Below are 20,919 nucleotides of genomic sequence, written 5' to 3' on the forward strand. Positions count from 1 at the left end.
ATCTTAAGGTGGGAGACACTACCTCAATGTCAGGTAAAATTTTCGGTACCGAAGGTTGTCTCGGAGCTGATGAAACTGACGGCACCAAAATAGATGAAGCTGAGTTGGAGCCGGAACTTCTTGGCTTCAACGCTCTATCTCTTTTGTTGGCTCTGATGCCTGGGGTGATGTTTTTCTCTTAGAGGATTTTGGAGCTGCCTGACCAAGTTCCAGCTGTTCCTGGAAGGAACTGGTCATGAGACCCCTATCAACGAGTTTCCTGTTTCTCTCATTTAAAACTTTAGTGCTAAATGCGTGACAAAATGTGCAGGGTTCCTGCAAATGGGCTTCACCAAGGCAATACACGCAACTGGTGTGGCTGTCTGTAAGAGACATTTTCTGCGCACACCTATCACACTTTTTAAACCCCGAAGGGCGATGATCCTTATGCTCCTTATCCTTATCTTTTGACATTCCGAGAATCAAAAAGACAAGTTAGATAACAATACTAAAAGTATTAACTACAATAATAAAGTGAGGAAAAGAAAAGAAGATATTTTTTTTTTTTTTAAACAGTCGCGCACACACAGGGAGGAAAGGCCCTATAACTTAAATGGGCACTACGGCCCTCTTAACTTAAATGGGCTGTACAGTCCTAAGAGGGGAATAGGGGTCAAAGAACTTTCAAAAACAATCACACAAGAGACTAGAAGCTATCTATATATATATATATATATATATATATATATATATATAGCTATATATATATATATATATATATATATATATATATATATATATAAAGGATAAAAAAGTAGGAAAAGACTATATTTAGCAAAAAATTGTTTTACTTAGCCAACGGGCCAGTAAGACATAACCTCAAAGCTTTCGCGGCAAACGAGATCTGGAGATTTGCCATGAGGCACGAGATAGGGGCTAGCCTGAAGCCAGTAAAAGCTCTCGAGCTTTAGCATTGGCCGAGTCGAAGCCGAATATTGGCTTCGAACCCATCCAGCAAGAATTACGGCAAGATAGGACTACATAATATCTGCTTGCTACAAATGTAGTAAGCAGTTGCTACAGTTTATACCACACAGGGAACTCTACAGTGCTTAAGTTTGAGCATAGATGCAGGTTGTTAACTCTGCTGTGGTCATTTGTTGTATTTCTTTAACCCTGTATTCCTCTGATTTAACACCTACAGTCAGTATGGCCCGGGGCTTAGCCACATCCTCTGTGGCTGGTGGGTTCCCCTCAGTGGGTGAGGGAGAGCCACTCTTTGTCAGTCCTGGGCGAGGGAACAGGAAGGCTTTCCTGCTTTACCAGAATGCTGTGCCCATCCCTGGGTTAACATCTGCTGCCATTAATAGCACTGTTGGCCCCAGTTTTCCTGTCAAAAAGAAACAGAAAACTAAACATGTATCTATTCCTCCTCAAGTTTCCTTAAACAGGAGTAGTTTACTGGGTCTGGCTAAGGGTTTATTTTAGGTTACTGATCCTTCTCATAATGTAGTGTCTGATAAAAGAAAGAGGAATACCTTGTTTCCTGATGTGATGAATCTGGCAGGAGGATGAAGGGACAGATACAGGGTTTTTCCCTCAGATGCCTAATTCAGATTCAGAGGAGAGTTTGGTTTCTCTTACTCCCTTTGAAGGTTTCTCTTTCTCTGAAACTATATCCAGAAAGTGACCATGTTTTCAGTTGTAGAACAGTGAGGTTTCTCAGTCCCTCAGAAAATACAATGATCTGTCAGTGAAAGAATTTCCAGAACCTTCACCCATTCCTCCAGTTCTTTCAGCTTCAGAGGATGTGTTACTGCCTGCAATTTTCCTGATACTCAGCCAGCTGCTCCTAAAAAGGCAGACAGGGTGTATAAATTTCCTCAGACTTTTAAGTTTTTATATTTTTTCCAAACCTGAATCAGCATCTATAGCTTTAGTTAATCCTATTGCTTCCAAGCATTTAGTTAATTCCACTCCTACTCTTTTTTTTTTTATAAGGATGGGAAGATGAATGATAACTATGGGGAGAAAAATGCATGCTTCTGCAACTGTGATTTTCAGAATTTTGAATTGTCAGGCTCAAATGGTAAACGTGGTTCTGGTAATTGTGAAAGCATCAGGAAAGTTTTGTCTGCAGTTTCTTCTTGTGAGGAAAATCTGTTTTAAATAATTTAGTTTGTCCAGTCGTACAAGTCACTATTGTTTGCAGTTTGTGTATGACTCAGTTGATACTACTTAAAGCGCTATGGCTAATGGTACTGTTTTTGGGGAGTTTAGCCTGGCTGCATTCTCAAAGCCTCCCAGATGATTTTAAAATGAGATTTTAAGTTCTCCTTAAGATGAAGATTTAGTTGTTGGCCTCTCTGCTGCAGAGTGATCAAAAAGTCTCAACAAAATGATGTTTAAGAAGAAATGGCAAGGGAGGTTCCAAAAAGAATTCTGGAACCTTTGAAAACCAAGGACAGTCCAGCAAGTCAGAATAAGTATTTAAGGGATCTTGTCCCCCAACTCCCACCCTGGCAATTTAATTTCCAAGTTTCAGACAAATTGGTTCTTAAGATCATTCGTTAAGGTAACAGATAGCAGTGGGAGGAAATTCCTCCTTTTCAGGGGTACTTCTCATCCACCAGACCAGACATACTTATTTCCAACTGCACTTTATCACTTTTCTCTCACATGGAGAGAGAGAACCAGTTCCTCCTTCCCAGCTGGGGAATGTTTTTATTCAAGGGTGTTTTATTGCCAATGAAAGAAAGTGCTTGGAGACCAATTCATAGGATCATAGGAGGTTACTAGGCTAATGGCTCTGGGGTCCTTACAAGCCTAGCCATGAGTTTATCCCCAAAAAAGAAACCTCAGTCAGCACCTGTCACCCCTGTTGTGAGGGACATAGGTGGAATCCCTGGGTCATATTTGTGGTTTCCCATCCACTCATCAAGGTTGTGTTTAAAGCGTCTCTGTGAGGTAATTTGACATGTATGGGAAGTCTATTCCAGAGATGGGGCAGCCTCTGGGAGATGAGCCTGTCTCTCCAGCAGATTGTGCTAGTTTTGCATATTAGATTTAGGCCTTTGAGCAGGTAATGCGCGAGGCTTTAGAATTACGGATTTGGAGCATCTCTAGTAGAGCATGATCCAATATTGTCTTGTAGGCAAGACAACTCTAAGCAAATCTGTATGATACCAAGTACAGTGATAGTGATTTGAACCTGTCCCCATATGACAGGTGTTGGAAGCCATGGATTCTCTTTGTGAGGTATTTCTGGGGCCTTTCCAGTTGGTGCAGTTGTTTGCAGAGGTACATACCAAATGAGGCGTTATACTCAATTATTGACCTAATGAGGGAGGGAGTACAGAAAGGTAATAACCTCCTTTTTTCTGCATGCAATCCCTTTACTTATGAGATGAACCAAGTAATAGACATTTCTGATCACTGCAGCTACATGATGGTTGAACGTGAGATTGTTGTCAACCTGAGTACCCAGGTCTCTCATGAAAGGTTGTATGCTTAGGGGGTTGCCATTGATGTGGTAATCAGTAGGGGATGTGTTTTTGCCGAATGGCATGATAGTACATTTTTTTTTGCATTTAACTTTGGCACCAGTCATTTGTTGCTGTGAGACCTTCTTGCAGTATGTTAACATCATTTGGGGAGTCAGTGACAGCATGCAACATACAGTCATCCACAGGCCTTTTGTCTTTGCCTGGATCTCTGAGAACTAGATGCAAAACAGTAGGGGTCCATAAACAAGGACATAGGCAATATCCAGGCACTTGATCCCACCCAGTTTATATCTGTCAAGGCCAGGTCTTGCCTTTTGAACCTGGATGACTTCTTTGAGACTGTCAACAAGGCCCTGGGTGAAGGAAAGTCACTACATACCACTTACCTTGACTTGGCCAAGGCCTTTGACACAATCCCCCACTTGGGCATCATCAAAAAGCTTGGTGTAAATCCCTGTCCCTTCAGGTGGTGGCCCACTGTCTCACCGATAGGACCCACAAGATCAAAATAGGTGCCTCCATCCGACAGCGAGCATAACACTAGTGGTGTTCCCTAGGGATATTTCTTTCCTAAACCTGTTTGATAGTGCCCAAATTCAGAATTATGCCACTTCACAACCTGTTACCTCTTCTTCCTCATTCAAGTTTCTTGGTAACACTAGATTTAAAGGATGCTTAACATCACATCCGTTTTCATCCAGATTTCATGTGTTTCTTAAGGTTTTGTGTGTCGTCGTCATATTATCATTTTTCTGCTATGCATTTTGACTATCCACTTCATCATGCGTATTCTCAAAGTGTCTAGCTTCAGTTATGGCTCATTGCAGACTACATGGTATCCATATTTTTCTATATTTAGACAATTTCTTCTTTGCAGAGTCTTTTTTAAGGTGTCAGGAATCTCTCTTTTGGGTGAGAGATTTCTTACACAAGCTGAAATTCCAAGTGAACATTCAAAAGTCTTATTTGACTTCATCACACAGAGTTGTGTTCCTAGGGTTTCAGCAAGGCACCTCAATTCAAAGACATTTGCCTCTACATAAAAAAAAAAAGATCTTTATCTAGATCTAGTTTCAAGGTTTTTGACTCAGACTTTGGTCACTGCAAGGCAATACCTCATAACATTTGGTCTTATGGCATTTATAATTCTCCCTGGCAAGACTCCACATAAGGAAAATAAAATAGTATCTGAAATCAATTTGGTCCCAGCACTAAAATTCATTGTCTTTAAAATCCCAATGCTGGAGTTTATCAGAAGAGAAATCACTTGGTGAAGGCAGCACATATCCTTAAATCTGGGACTGTTCTTTTTCCCTCCCTGTTTCAAACCAGTCAGCACAGACCCCTCAGGTTTTGCTTGGGGTAACAATTTCAGGAAGGAAAAAAGTGCAAAGTGTATAGGATACCAAGGACAGATTAAAGTGCATAAATATAAAGAGATGCTTGCTCTGATCAAGGTACTCAAGTCGCTGAATAATCATTGGTCCCATGGACCTTTTCAAGTTGTTACAGACAGTACCACATCAACAAGCAAGGGGGAACCAGGTCACATACCCCCTTTGTAGAGTAGCCATGGTACCTTGGGATATAGCTTCACCGAATAATCTCACTCTGAAGACATCCTACATTCTCTCAGCACAAAATTTTGTGGTAGACAGGCTGACCAGGACCAGGGCAGATGCTCACAAATGGAAACCAGATCAGAGTGTCTTCCAAGATATGATCCATCTGTGGGGAGTTCCACAGGTAAATCTATTTGCCTGTTCTCTGAACAATAATTTCAGCAAATCTGCCCATGGATCCTCCTCTTTTGATGTATTCTCTTGTCAAAATGTCTTTGAAAGGGGTTTGTATTAGATGCTGCCAAGAAAACCAGTGGCCCAAACTTGGGTTCTTCTATTTGAACCAGATAACCTCACTGACTTGAGGCTCTTAAACGTGGAAAAGAGTTTTACTGATTGCTGAGACCTCTGCAAAAAAGGTATGTGGGTTGCAAGCTTGCATGGTCAGTCAAACCTATCTCATTTTCCAGAGACGTGGTTTCTTTGAGAACAGTTAATTTATGCCTATAGTGGTAACTAAGTTTAAGCGAAACTATCCGTATCACCATTTTCTTTCCTAAACCTAAAAATTAGTGAGAAAGTATTCTCCATACTTTGGATTTCCAGAAACAACTCGGGTACAATCTTAACACAGCTTTATCTTTCAGATCTTCAGATCAATTGTACATTTCTTCTGAAGATAAGAAGGTACAACCTATGGCAAACCAGACTATTTCAAAATCATTCTCTAAAGCTATTACCTTTTGTTATACTCACTGCAACTAAACTATTCCAGACAGGGTCACGGCCCACTTTATCAGGGCCTTGGCTTCATCTATAGCTTTTTTGAAAGGGTTAGATTCTAGAAGTACTCTAGAATCTGCAGCTTGGTTCTCCATTCGTACTTTTACAAAGCACTATAGGTTTGATTCCTTCTCTAGGTTTAGAGCAGGGTTTGATAGTACCATTCTCCAGGGCTCCTGGATTTTTGCTCTTCCACCTCCCAAATGTAGTTAGCTGGGGTAATCTGGTAGGACCTGTGACTTGCTTTATATCATGTGAAGCAGAATGCCTCCAATCTTCTATGACCAAGGAAATATATTCTAATTGGGTTTCACTTTTGGGTGTTTATATAATTGATAAATGAATAACCAGAATAGTAGAAAGTAAGATAGGAGATGAACAGTTTGGATCCCAATCAGGATGCAGTGCAACTGATTTGATGTTTGCAGTGAGATAGATAGTTAAGCAGTTAGAGATGAGGAAATAATCCAACTGGGCATTCCTAGATTTGGAGAACGCATATGACAAGGTCCCACAAAAGGTGATTTAGGCAGTCCTGTGGTGGTTTAAAGTCCCAGAAACATTGGTAGAAATAGCACAGGCTATATACAAGGATCCAATGACTCAAGTACAAACAATGTTCACTCTCACAGAGGGGTTCCCAGTGGGAGTGGGTGTACCTCAGGGCTCAGCTCTAAAACCAGATGAACTACATCAGCAAACAGGTTGGAGAGGAAAGATTGACAGCGTTTCTGTATGCAGATGATGTGGCATTATAAGCAGACTGAGTAAGAATGTCAATAAACGATACAGAATGCAATTTAAAACTGAAGGTACATGGGATGAAACTGACTCTTTGTAATGGCAGCAAATAGGGAAATGGGCTATTAAGGAAAATAGTGAAATATGTTAACAGCTTCAATTATATGGGAGGGACGGTTAAGGAAAGGGGAAGTCTAAATGAAGAGGTCAAAGCCAGAATCAGAGGGGCTGCAGCCAATTTGCACAGAGTGTCAACTGTAGTATACAACAAAACATTGTCAAAAAAGCTGAAAAGTAAAGTCTGCAAAGTAATGTTATGACCAGTATTACTGCATGGCACAGAAACCTGAGCAGTAAAAGCAGAGCAGTTGAGGAAGCTAGATGTTATGAAGATGAAGTGCCTGAGATGGTGGTAGGATGCACACTGTGAAACAGATGAAAAAACAAGGACATCAGAGTAGAGGCTAAAATAGCACTAATTGCAGAAGAGTTCTGAGAGACCAGATTACAGTGGTTTGTGCATATGCAGAAAAGCAGAACAGAATCTGGTAAAGAAGATATAACCTCTATAACCTCTATAGCTAAGGCTACTGCAGCAGTGATCATTTGAACATCTACTGTTGTAAGTTTCCTTACACAACTGTGCTTTCTAACACTACATCTTATACAGCAAACTCAAAAGTCATGATACAGAAAGCAGCAATGCTCTTATAACACTATATTATACAAACCACTACATATTTTTGCCAGTATTTTGTCATCTAGTTGAGACAAAGTGGGAGAAATATGGCATTAGATTAGTGACGCAGTATATAATGAAAACAAGTTGGAGAGATTTGTATGCTCACCTTGGTTATACATATTTTGGTGTAGAGTTTATTAGAGAAATGCAGCATTATGGGTATGAACTGTACAGTTTCCGTTATTAGCATAACTTTTTTTATAAGTATAATGACAGGCATAAGAACATAATACAGAGATGTGGCAGTTATATGTATGTGTGTGTGTGTATATTTTGTATGGATCTATGTTGATCCATCGAAATTACATTTCATCGAAATGTAAACCCTCAAACTCACTTTCGCGAAAGTGCACTTTGTCGAAAATGCACTTTTGTGAAAGACAAAATAAAAAAAAAAACACTAAATCACATTTATGCAGGGGAGCAAGCCCCCCTGCACCCCCCATGTCGGGGGGGGTGCCCACCACACCCCCCCCCTTACTTAAATATACAAACTCTGAGATCACACTACAGTGTGGGAAAGGAAATATTCCCTTATCCCCACTGTAATGCGATTCGGCGAATCGACTTTCTCAAAAGTGCACTTTCCCGGAAGTGGGCTCATCCTTCTGATTGTCGATGAAGTTTACTTCTGACAAACAGGAGGAGACCCATTTTGTTTGTGTGTGTGTATCTATGTATATATATATATATATATATATATATATATATATATATGAAAGTTTGTCGTATACAAGTTTTGGTTTGCTTTACTGTAACGGTCGGAGTACATAGTTTCAGAATCCTAAACCACATTTCTTCTCTTCCCTTTCAACACATAGACACAATTGCATGTAAAGTGAGAATTATGCCAAGAAGCAACATCCTTAATAACCCAACACCATGCCCTCCACGCCAAACGTAGACACATGTAAAGTGAGTTTACAAGGAGAAGAGGTGAGCACAAAGGCTGAGACAGGGCACTGAATAAACTGGAGTGAAATTATTTTATTTGTTTAACATTAGATCCATTTATATAATTTCCAAATTCAAATGACCGACTGCCTTTCTTTTGTTATAAAGTTATTGTAAGCTCCTCAAAAGGAGACTGTATGTGTTTTTTATCTTCATTACACCCCAGACATGGTGCCCATCTGGTTCCTAAGTTACGACTTGCTTTATATGATGTGAAACAGAATGGCTTCAGTCTTCTGTGGCCAAGGACATCTAATTGTTGTGCTTCACTTGTAGGACTTTAGAAAATGAGGCAGTTATTTTGCTGACAAGTTTTATTTTACCTTAATGCTCCCAAGAAGGGTGTCAGAGAGAGATCAGGTTAAGATTGTGCTAACACGTTTTCTTTTAAATTATTGCTGCCTGGAAGGGTGGTGAGGAGACAATGAAGCCCCAGTCTCTAAAATGGCAGGAAATCATATGAACAAGGGAAAATGTTCATGTATGAAAAACTGCATGAGGAAATGAGCTAAATGAAAGCTGAGAGGAGCACACTCGGTGAATGTGAAGGCCTGAGATACACTGACACACACTCATTTATATATGCACCAATATCTGATGTATTACTGCTTTATCTTTAGTTATACAATGAAATCAGCACATATAACATCCAGGGTGGTTTATAAATTCTGTCTAAATGTTTATTAGGTTTAAAATCCAGATAGATTTATGCAACATTAATACCCACTTCTTTAAATATGAGGAAAAATGCTACAATATGTATATGATGACAAAAATACAATGTGAAATAACCACTGAGTATTATGGAGATGATTCACAAAATGTCTGTAAAGTACAGATTTGTGAGCCACATTTTGTGGGAAAAATTTGCTAGATGACAGAAATGAGATTTTTATTTCACTGAAATAAATTATCTGATTTCAGTACTAGAAACTATATTGACACTCATTCCCAATATTCCTGTTTCAAATGGCTTGTGCACATCACAATGTCCATAACATGTGATCTACCACGTTAACAATCTCCAGCTATAACTGATTTCATGGTATGAAAATGCCTTTGAAACTGGCTTTGTAACATTATTGAATGCTCTTTTTAATCAGAAGAAATCAGGTTCTGTCTGGATTCATTTTCAAAGTTATACTGTCTTTGCTTCAGTCAGAAACAAACTGCTTTAGCTGGGGAAATTGGGTGGAACCAGTTAGATAAATTATAATCAATGTTTAAGGTCATCACTGATAAACTGTGAAATGTTAAATTTAATTCATCTGTATAAGTCTCTTCTTTCTTTCCTTGAGAGAAACAATGTGTTTGTATGTAAATCAAAGTCTTAACATAGAGGAAAAATAAAATGTGTAAGCAAGCCAGTTCAAACTGCTTTAACTAAAGAACTAATCATCATCAAGGTGTTATGCCAACTCTGATAAAACATTTTCACTAGTAACAATAAAACCTTTAGCAGAAAATGTGGTATTCAACTGATAGTAATTTATGCTCCATTCAGGCAACATTCCCTGTACATAATCGGTACTTATAAAAATTGCTAACATTTGAAATATTCTGAATAATTTCATTTAGATTAATTTTATTCCAGTGGAAAAAGAAACTGCATTTACCTGACCTGAAGTAGCTAACCCTGTTTACCAGATATACAAAGCAGTATGATGCTCACGTTTCAATCATGCACCATGTCTGGAAGTATTATGCTTATTTCTCAATTCTAATTCCACTGTCTGTTTTTAAAAAAGGAATATCTGACTTGACAAAAAAATTGACTGTATTTGGATATTGTACTTATTCATTTAAGTACTGCTTATGAGTTGCAAACTTCAACCAAAGTAAACTGAGAGACTGACTTATTGCAAACCTCCATTTTATAATGAGCTATAATACGTAGAATACTATTGTATGAAAAACATGTATGTTAGCAGCTTTGTTGTGCTTGTTCTAGTTCCATGGCATTGAGGGACAAAGCCTTACCTGCAACTCATGTAACCCAAGATTGATTTGTGGCTCACACTCTGGAGGAAATGGGGAGAGTGGAAGTAAGCATCTGACGTTGGCTTGCTCATCTAAGAGGGATGGGGCCAGTCTGTCCCACTGCATTGCCAGGTCCTAGCAGACAAGAAGTGCTTGGTGAGCAGCATATGGTGAGAGATCAGGTTCTGGCAGTATGTATTTACATGGTACCCTTCATGGCACATGTGCAGGATTGTGCCTACACACAGAGGGAGGCATGGCAGACCTTCATATATGTGAGCTCATATATCACCTGTCTATGGAGGAATTAGGGCCATAAACACAACTCCTGATGGCTGCCTGGATGATAGCCTTCTACAGTTACCTGTCACCATTCAGGGGAATGAAGAAGGTGTGCAATAGCAGGAGGGTTGATGGTTGACAGGTAGTGGGAGAGAAAAGGTAATGAAAACAACAGTTTTCTTGTGTTCTCCTGCATATGTCTCACAGATCTGTATGCTGTGTTGCCCATGTTAACAGTGCAGTGACTGACAAAGCAGAACTTCCAGTAGGAAATAGCATTGCTTGATAAGTACCTGCACTTCAAATTGTTTTTTCTGGCAGTTGACACTTAGCATTAAGGCTCTGAGCTGTTAATGAGTTATTTCCTGTCCTCAAGGGTGCTGGTTTGCTTCTTTCCCCTTCCATTTGCCTTATGTGCAACTCTGAGAAAGTGAATTGACCATACAGTGTTCTCAGTTCACCCCTGAAATAAGACATTTGTGGCCAATGGGCTTACTTGTTAACTAATGTATATAAAATAAAATATATAGCAAGCAAATGTTTCATGAGTGGTGCTCCCAAAAGTAACACAAGAAATTGGAATTGTCAGATGAAACGAGGTTCTGGAAGTTGGAACAAAGGAAACTACCCTGATAAAATCTCAAGGTCATTGACTGTGATCTTCTGAATATTTCAGCATAATGTGGGGGATATATATTAAGTCTGAGTATGCTGGATGTAGTAGCATTTCCCCTAATCTGAGTTAGTGATCTCAAAGCTAGTATATAGGTGTGGAGGACATAGACCTCTTTAGGGGAAACTTTAAAGGAGTAGCAATGACTTTTTGAATTCACTCTTATTTTTGTTTAAATTGCTGTTTATTTTTTCAGATGTCAGGCCTTGTTGTCTTGCTTCTTGTTCTTCTGACAGAGAGACAAAAGAAATCTTTCTCTCTCCTTTTCTAATTTTATCCAAAGTAAAAAAAAAAAAATGCATACATAAACAAAAGTACATATACAGCACTACAGAAAACAGCAGCTATTTTAACAATGACAAGTAAACTATAATTTTATACTTTTTGAGGTATGTAGAAGTTATTATGATTTCAAGCCTTGCTCTCAAGATCATTATCAGTTGTACATGTCTCTTAAAGTATAATTTCCTAATAAATGTTATACTAGCTAGTATCCCCCGTGTCACCAGATGAGTGGTTAATGACATCATTCTGGGTCTCAGTTTACAGCTAGCTGTCTATTGCTGAGTGAATCAAGCAGCATTTGGGTTCATAGTTGTATACTAGGCTAAAGACCACTGGTATATTTATAAACCTGACATGCATCTCAAATGTATCCCACAAGTTTTTGAGCCCTAGAGGTTGATTTTATGAGTTTATGTAATTAAGGTAGTGGTATGATTTACAGACTGCCTTTGCCCATTAAACACACAGGTGTTAGAGCTGGGGTGAATTTCTGAGTTCATATCCAGTGTTCCAGGTTATGCCGGAATAGATTTAGTGAAGAATTCTGCTTCACATGGATGGGAAGCCTGTTCCAAGAGATAGGAATTCTTTGAGATAAATACCTGTCCCCCCAAACATGCCCTATTTATGTTGCAAGCAATGCTTGAGTCCCTAGATTAAGTACTTCAGATGCTATTGGTTTGGTTGATGTGCAGACGGTCCATCTGAGTTGGATCCAAGGATGCCTTGTATGCCAGGCACAGATCACCTCTCAACAGTCCGTCAGAAACTGAATACAGAGTTAGAGCCTTGAGGCAGTCTCACATAAGACATGTGTTTACACCCTGATTTCCTTTTGTGAGGAACTTCTGTGGACATTCTAGTTGCTGTTTGTGCCTTGTCAGATACATATAGAAAGAGTCACCGAGGGCCAAATATGGAGGAGTGATGACATCCCTGGACCTAGATGCCATGGCATTGCTTAAAAATTGAGCAACATCGAAATATTTCCTTACTTACTTAGGCATGCATTGGTTGAAAGCCAGGGTATTATCCTCATACATCCCCAAATCACTGATTTCTGGGTCCATTCTCAGGGGTGAGTTATTAATGAGGTAATTTACTAGTATGGCTGACATACCAAAGGGTACTATTATGCATTTCTTGGCATGTAGCTTTGGCACCAGTCATTTGTCTGTGTTAGTAGTTTCCTGTAGGATGCTGGTGTCTTGGGATTCTATGTCTGCTCCTAGTTTGCAGTTGTCTTCGAACTTGGTCAGCCAGGGGCTTTTTTATATTGTCTTTGACTTCCAAGAAATGTATGTCAAAAAGAAGCGGGCCCAGCACAGAGGCCTGAGGGACTCAACTAGTGACTGGCCTCTTTGTGGAGGTAATGTTCCCTATCCTAAATTCCTGGGAACCATCTGAGAACCAGCTGGCTCTCTAGGACATAATAGTTATTAATGCTTAATACAGTGAGTTTGTTTACAATGCTCCAGTGGGGTATTGTATCCATAACTCTTAACTGTCTGGATTTTTGCTGAATGCTTAGAGTTTTGCCCCATATTTTTGGTCTGTTCTTCAAAATTTGTGGATTTCTGGCAAATCACACTGAGGATTGAAGTTACTAAATATTGATAAACATTTGAGTTACAGACTTCACATTCTTCAGAAAATGAATGCTACCACAAATTCTGCTATTCTAGCAACTTTCTAATTTTATCAGAGCAATATTTAAAACCTGTCCCTATTTTTGAGCCTTTGTCCCCCCATTATTTTAAGCTTTGTCAAGATTTTTTGCAGCAAGAGGTTGAGAGGCATGATTGTAGCAAATGCGTTAGCCAGGTCAAGGTAGGCAGTGTGCACCATTTTGCCCTAATTTTTTGACTTGTTCACCTCATTAGAAAAGTCCACGAGGATGAATAGGCATGATCTGCCTTTGACAAAGCCAAACTGGGTTAAATCTAGGGTCCAAAGGTTTTCTGTGTCATCATTAATTATAGCCATGATAATTATTTCCATGGCTCTGTATATGAGACTAGTCAGACTTATGCTTGTATCTTCTATTTCAGTGTAAGTGGCTCCAATAACAACCAGTTATTCACACTGTTGCATACCAACTTTGTAGTTTCTGACAAAGCTAAAGAAAGCCTTGTGGTTGTCATTAGCCTGGGAGGCTATCTTTATCTCAAAATTGGCTTTTGTAGACTTCATTTGCCCTCTTAGTTGTTTGTTTAGCCTGATGAGAGAGTTTTTATCCTTCTGGGTGTTGCATTTCCTAATTTTAGTTATGACACTTTTTTTCCTTTAATTGTGCAATCTGTTTGTTTGGATTCCATTAGGGTGATTTTTGCGTTTTTTAATGGATTGTTTCTGGTAGGCATAGCTGTCTCCATGCATTGTACAGGGTTTCTTGGTACAATTCTGCATAGGCATCTGTGATCTCTGTGTTTGGAAGGATTTGAAATTTGTACAAGTAATTTGCCTTAGAGTAATTCTTAACTATTACATGATTTGCTGGAGTAACAACATTGATTTTTATTTTGAAGGAGGCAGCTTTTTTGTACTAATAGTCATTCATTTTTAAATGACCTCTTATGACCTCATCAGCACAGCACAAAAAAAAAAAAAAAAAAAAACAATCAGTAAAAAATAAATGAAAACTCCAGCCAAGCTAGAACTTCCACTGAGTGACCACTTATTTCGCCATATATTCTCAGGCTTAGTCAAACATTCTGCCTGTGCTGTGATGATGAGGACATAAGGCTGAAATATGCATATCCACAGCTAGTGGGGTTTGGCTTTATTGGCCTGAAGTTGTCCATTGAAACGACTTAAAAAGAAATAAGTCATGGGCATTCAGAATTGCCATATAGCTGAAACACCTGATGTTTATAAGGGTCATTTGCATATATCCCATATGCCTCTGATAACAGAGGTTTGAAAGGTCACTCAGTGGAAGTTCTAGCCTGGCTGGAGTTTTCATTTAGTTTTTTATTAAAAATGAAAAGGGAATCATCTTCTGAAGAACAGGATGTTTTAGATGCAAAAGTTTTGGATTAAGCCTCACAAATTCCCTCTCCTTTTGATTATTAGATGTTGAACATACTCTTTCCTCTTATTCCCCATATGCAATTTTCTTTGGTGAAAGCATTTCCAAAAGGGGAAAAGCTAGAGATTTCTAATATTCAAAAGAAATGCATCAATCTCCCTCACAGGAATATTCCCAAACCATTTGCCATCTTCCCATTGTTTGAAGCCTTAGAGGATGTTTTTGTTTCAGCTTCTCTCTTTCCTGATTCTGAACCTTCTTCTCCAAAAGAGTCTGATAAATTCTACATGATGAAGTTGAAGTATACTGACCTTTGTCAGGCTGGTTGGATCAAAGTCCCAGATGTAAGTAATATTACAACAGTGATGTAGTCAGCCATCTACCATTATGTTAAGTTACCTATACAATTGTACTTTCCCATTCACTAGCAGTGATGCCACTGTCAGTGCATCTCATATTTCCCCTGGTTGTCCTTAGTGCTTTCTTGTCCAGCTTTATATAATTTTGCATAATTATACCAAGGTCCATTGTCATCTTTTGTTCTTTTCAGTGTTTCACTTTCCACTTTGCAATCTCTCTCTTGTACTGTTGTTACCTACATGTGTTATCCTGTACTACCAAACATTACATTATTACTCTGGCACTGGACACACACATTCCATCCTGTCTAGCTAAACTTCATACTTAAAGTATTACAGATCATTGCATTTTCTATTCAGAGTTGTGAATTGCTGTCTAGTCACTCTAATGGCACTTGTGTAGACACTGAAGACCAATGGCTGCAGAAAAAGAAGCTAGTATACATATCTTGTAAATCCCCTTTCTGGGGAGGAAGCAATATAGGGTCATTCTGTGAGCAGCATCTCCTCACAGCTCCACCATGTCGTTTTGAATCCATCAACATCCAACAACTTTTTGACAACCAAATCACTGGATTGCACAAATAACTTTGAATAACCACATCTTTAGACCAAATAACCATCTTACCTTGTGGGAAACCTTCTATTTTGTCTGCAACTTGCTTTTGTGTAAAGACCCAGCAATGATCGCACATGCTGTACTAGAATACAAAAGAAGGCCAGTGTTCAGAAGTACATATAAATGAAATATTTTTTGTACATGTCCCAGACATCTGTTTTGATGAATGCACAAACAACCAAGATGAAGTACTCTGCAGTCAGCAATTCAGAAAAAGAAAAGCCAAACAAGACATCTAAATTGTCAACTAAAGAAGAAAAAAAATTATCTAACTCAAAAAATGAAACTTGAGCAATGTTTTGGAATGGAGGACCTAAAAATAACACTGCAGTTATTACATCATTGACAATATATCATTACAATTAACTACCATAAATATTTCTTTAAACAACATTTCTGAAAGCCAGATTTCGTATTGGGAAAAAAACTCAGTCAGAAAGGGAGAGATCTCAGCATTACAAGGAAAACTAACATATTTAGAAGCCTGCAGCAGAAGAAATGATTTTATTATTAAAGACATTCCTGAATCTGTCTTGCATCCTGATCTTGCCAAAACAGTCTGCAACATCTTCACTCTTTTGCTGCCAAACAAGGAAAGAGTCAAAAATATTACCATTGAGAGAAAATATCAGGCAATGAGAAAATCCCAAGTCACAACAAACTGAAGACTGAACATCTTGAAAGTTAAACAATTTGACCTATGTTAAACACTTTTTTACTCCTTTAAATTAGCTAAAAACGTGATCTGCAATGGTAACAAAATAATAATCTCTCGTCACTCAATGCCAAAAACTGGAGTAGCTATCTAATAACCAATAAGACTACATTTTAAATGCAATTCCCTACCAGATTAGTTTTTATGCATGATGCTAAAAGATATATAATTAACAATGCTGAAGAAGCAAGGAAAATATTTAAATGCCTTTTTTGATTATTCATATCTAACATAAGACTTAAAATGTTCTTTGTCCTGCTTCTAAAAAAAATCTGCTAGGGAATACCCTTGAGCTGTCTGGTGATGACTTGGACTACCATCTTTTTTTGTCTCTCTGAACTGTACAGGATTCACACATCCATGGTCAACTTTCAGTCAAGGCATATAAATGCACATATATGTACTACCTTGATGATCAATCCTGTTGACAACACAGTTTTGTTATTGTTGGGTCTCAGTCCTCTTTTTTTAATTCCAGATGAGTACCTGTCATTCCACATATACTACTTAGTTCTTCAAAAAAAGACTTTGGCAAACTTTGCAATTCAAACAACTTTGCTTGCAAGTAAACAATATAATGTCTATGTATATCTTAAAAAGCTCAATGCCTGATGCCAACTAGAGAAATTTTCACCTGTAAATGATCCTTCTTAAAGGCACAATGCAGTATTTGATCCAGTTAACATTGCATCACAGCTGATAATTTAAATTTCACCTATTTTTAGATATGTATTTCATAAAAGCTTTGTGGACACAATTATTAAGAATACTTATCATTATTATTATTATTATTATTAGAATACTCATTCTTGTTGTAAGTAAATAAATATATGTGAAACTGCTGCTTTTTTCCCTTGATAGTATGTTCATAATTCTGGCAGTTTAATATTTCATCACATATATGTCTAGAAGCAGACACATTTAGTTAATCTTTTTAGTATTATTAAAGGATCTGTTTTACTGAACGGGTAGAACATTCTGTGACCTAAGCCTACTCAGACAGGAATATTTCTGAAACTGATATTAACCAGGTTCACACATTTATAGTTAGTTGCATTATATCCAGTAATGCTTATGTTAAAATAACCTGTTTTTTTCTCTGTTGTTATAATTGTTACATTACTTACTCTTCTCTGGGCAGGGGGTGGGAATTGGGCATGCAATACCTATCATGGTATAAGAACAAAATCTTAGCTGCTTATGCAGAATGGGAACAACTCCTCTGTAATTTTTAGCTAGAATATTAACAAGTCATTCATAAAACATTGAAGAAATCAGAGAGAGAAAGAGAAAGAAACAAGAGGCATGCCACAAACTAGGAGCTCTCAAAGGCTTTCTATGAAACCTCTTTCCATACACACAATAGCTCTCTACTAAAACACACGCAATTCATGTGAAATTGAACATTATTTAAACCAACTTAATTTCCCAACATTACTCAAGAACAATGAGACCTCTTAGCTAAACAAACAAATACACAAGAAAGCCAGTGTTCTAGTACACTCCTAAAGAAGGGTAAATCTTCAGGTCCAGATGGATACACTTCTGAATTTTATAAATTAATGGGTTTGGTATAATGGTGAAAGTCTACACCTTCCCCCCAAAAAAATACTTCAGTTCATCCATTTCAAAAATTGTTTACTACTGCTTCAACTATATTATTAAAAATGGGATTACTGACCCATACTTCAGTCAGTCAAAAATGATCGTTCGCAATCATAATACAGATCACTCACTAATGACCAATTACAGACCATAGCACTCATAAATTTAGATATAACAAATGTGCAACTGTCACTAATAGACTTAAATTCTACCATTTATCCTATTTAAATATCAGTCAAGATTTATTAAGGGTAGACAAACTACATACAAAATCTTTATTTTATCTACGCTAATCAGTTGGAATTATGTTAATAAACCTCAGATTTTTGTTCTTTTATTAGGCTATGCTAAAGCGTTTGATAGGGTTTCTATCCAATTCTTATTTGCACTAATATTGTTTTTTTAGAATATTCCTAGGTTCCATCAAAGTTTAATAAAATAAACCAATATCCATATTATTTATCAGTAAAGTTATTCTCCTTCAAATGACAGCTTGTTTTATGTTGTGCACTGCTAAATACGTTTATACTTGGTAGTTATTCTCCCCATTAATATTAATTATGGTGTAAGACTGGGATGTCCCCTTTCCCCTCCTTTGTTTAGTTTTTATATTGAACCTCTCCTTTTAGAACCAGTTCAAAATACCCAATATTCTATCCCCGTGTGTTTTGGAACTAAAATCCCATTTACAGAATTTGCAAATGATTTAACCATTTACTATATACATCCAAAACTAGACTTTGCAAAAATACTTAATACAGTTCAATCTTTTGCAACTTCATATGTCCATAGGATCATAAGAGATTACTAAGCTAATGGCCCAAGAGTCCTTAGAAACCTAGCCATATTTATCCCAAGTTTCCCAACTATTGATAGCTAAGTGAACAAAGTTTACAGAAGTATAAGCCTATGCTATGTTATCTAATGATAACTGCTTTTGTCAGTGAGAGACATGGTTGCCACCCCAGGAGTGAATTTACAATTGCGCATCTATTGATCCAGGTTGCACTTGAAGAGGGACACTTCAATGGGAAGCCTGTTCCAGAGAAGGGGTAGTGTTTTAGCACTGTACATCTTTCTCCAACATGATTTAATCATGTCAGAGGCTAGGATAAGATCCCTGGAACAAGTGATCCTTTTGCAGTTTGATTTACAAATGTGTACCTTTTCCTTCAGGGCCAGATCTGAGACTGCCCTGTAAGCCAGACACAGATTGCCCCTTAGTAGCCTGTAGGATACAGAAGACACTGATTGGGCTTTCAATTTTTCCATGTAGGACTTGTTTTTTTTATACCCTCTAGCTTCCTTGTGAAAAAAACTCTGGGGTCGCTCCAGCTGTTGCATGTGCCTGGTTTGGTACATGCAAAAGGGTGCATTGTACTTAGTTATTTGGCTGAGTACAATGGAATTGTAACATCCTTTGATCTGGATGCCATGCCTTTACTTATGAGCTGTGATTCTTTGAAGGACTTCCTCACTACTGTAGACAAGAAATGGTCGATGTTCAGATTCCTTTCAACCTGAGTATCCAGATCATGTACCACTAGGCCTACTCCCGGGGGGGGGTGCTGTCTATTTTGTAATTAGCTGGGGTATTTGCTTTCCCAAAAGGAATAATTATGCATTTTTTTGCATTTAGTTTCAATCCATGGCTTTGGCAGCAATCATTTGTCTGCATTAATCCTTTCTGAAGTATATCAGTATCATTCAGGGATTCAGTGATTGCCCCCACTTTATAGTTGTCCATGAAGTTGGTCATCCAAAGGCCAGCTACATTTGCATGGAGTTCTGAGAAATAAATTCTGAACTGGAGGGGGCCTAGTTTAGAACTCTGTGGTATGCTACTGGTGACTGGCCTCGTGCTAGAAACCACTTTGACACTGTATTCTGTTGGTGAGCCATTTGGATATCCTCCTGGTGACACAGGGGTTTATGCTCAGTTCAGAAAGTTTCTCTATAATACCTGAGTAGGGGATTGTGTTAAATGCCTCAAACAGGTCAAAGTATGCACAGTCTTTCCCTCATTTATGGCCTTGGTGACCTTCTTAAAGACGTCAACCAGGTTTAAAAGACCCTTAATGAATCTGAACTGGGTTGGGTCCAGAGTCTAGAGATTACCTGTGTCCTTGTTGATAAGGTCCATGATGATTTATTCCATGGCCTTACAGATGACACTAATTAGGCTTATGGATCTATAATTCTGTGGGTTGGCTGATGGTCCCCCTTTGTACTGATAACTGTTGCTGTCCTCCATTCTGCTGCAACATAGCCTGTCTGTAGGCTCTGGTTAGATAAGGATCCAAGTAGGACTGCTAGGTCATTTTTTAAGTTATTTAAAAGGCAACCTGGGGTGGTGCCAGGGCCCATTAATGTTGTGTTTTTAGCATTAGAGAGTATAATGTTCTGGACATGTACAGAGATCAAGAAGACCACTTGACTGGTGTGTAAAATATAAAATAATGTTTTAATAAACAAAAGACACTTACTTTAAAGAAATGCATAAAAGAAAAACAATTCAGATTAAGCTCTTTTGTCCCATAAACCAATGAGACTTCATCAGGATACAAAGGTTATTATGTCACTTCTTATGCTAAAATCATTAATTAGAACTCATTGTTAAATATAATTGTTCACATTGAGTTAATTATTACATTAAAGAAAACATTCATCCAGAATTATTCAACAGTCTTCAAATATATTCCAAATATTAAAACCATCTTTTTGAAACATACCACTGAACTCTACTGTGTACAAACAATATCAACAACGAAGATCCTTGACATATATGAACAAATATATCAAAATCCTGATGAAACACATCAATTATAGACAAACATAAAATCATCATGAAAAATGTCTTTACTTTAACTACACTCTGTCTTTCCCACATAAAAACTAGGCTACTTGTATAGATGGCTAAATAAACTCACCCTGCTGAAAAAACAATTACCTTTTTTCAAATAAACTTTTGTATCCAAACCATTTTTGATTTTCACACTCTGTTCCTTGAGTATACAGGAACACTGTTTATAAACACCACATTTTATGGTTTTGTCACCTGTTGCTCCTTTAAAAGAAGCCTTCATATACCAGACGCTTCTTG

General features: G+C 37.9%; 1 protein-coding gene and 1 long non-coding RNA gene across 3 annotated transcripts in view; one reads left to right on the forward strand and one right to left on the reverse strand.

Annotated features, from left to right (window-relative positions):
* The window catches only part of LOC122816916 (protein FAM13A-like), a 1,835,067-nt gene that overhangs the window by 749,209 nt on the left and 1,064,939 nt on the right, over positions 1-20,919 (forward strand). The gene's annotated exons all lie outside the window — the stretch shown is intronic.
* The window catches only part of LOC122816917, a 752,891-nt gene that overhangs the window by 415,887 nt on the left and 316,085 nt on the right, over positions 1-20,919 (reverse strand). Inside the window, exon 3 of the long non-coding RNA XR_006367121.1 lies at positions 15,506-15,578. This is a non-coding gene — a long non-coding RNA (uncharacterized LOC122816917). The remainder of the gene's footprint in view (positions 1-15,505; positions 15,579-20,919) is intronic.

The sequence above is a fragment of the Protopterus annectens genome, chromosome 12.part0 (genome assembly GCF_019279795.1).
Source record: "Protopterus annectens isolate FY-2018-M chromosome 12.part0, PAN1.0, whole genome shotgun sequence".
In the NCBI taxonomy this organism is placed as follows: Eukaryota; Metazoa; Chordata; order Ceratodontiformes; family Protopteridae; genus Protopterus; species Protopterus annectens.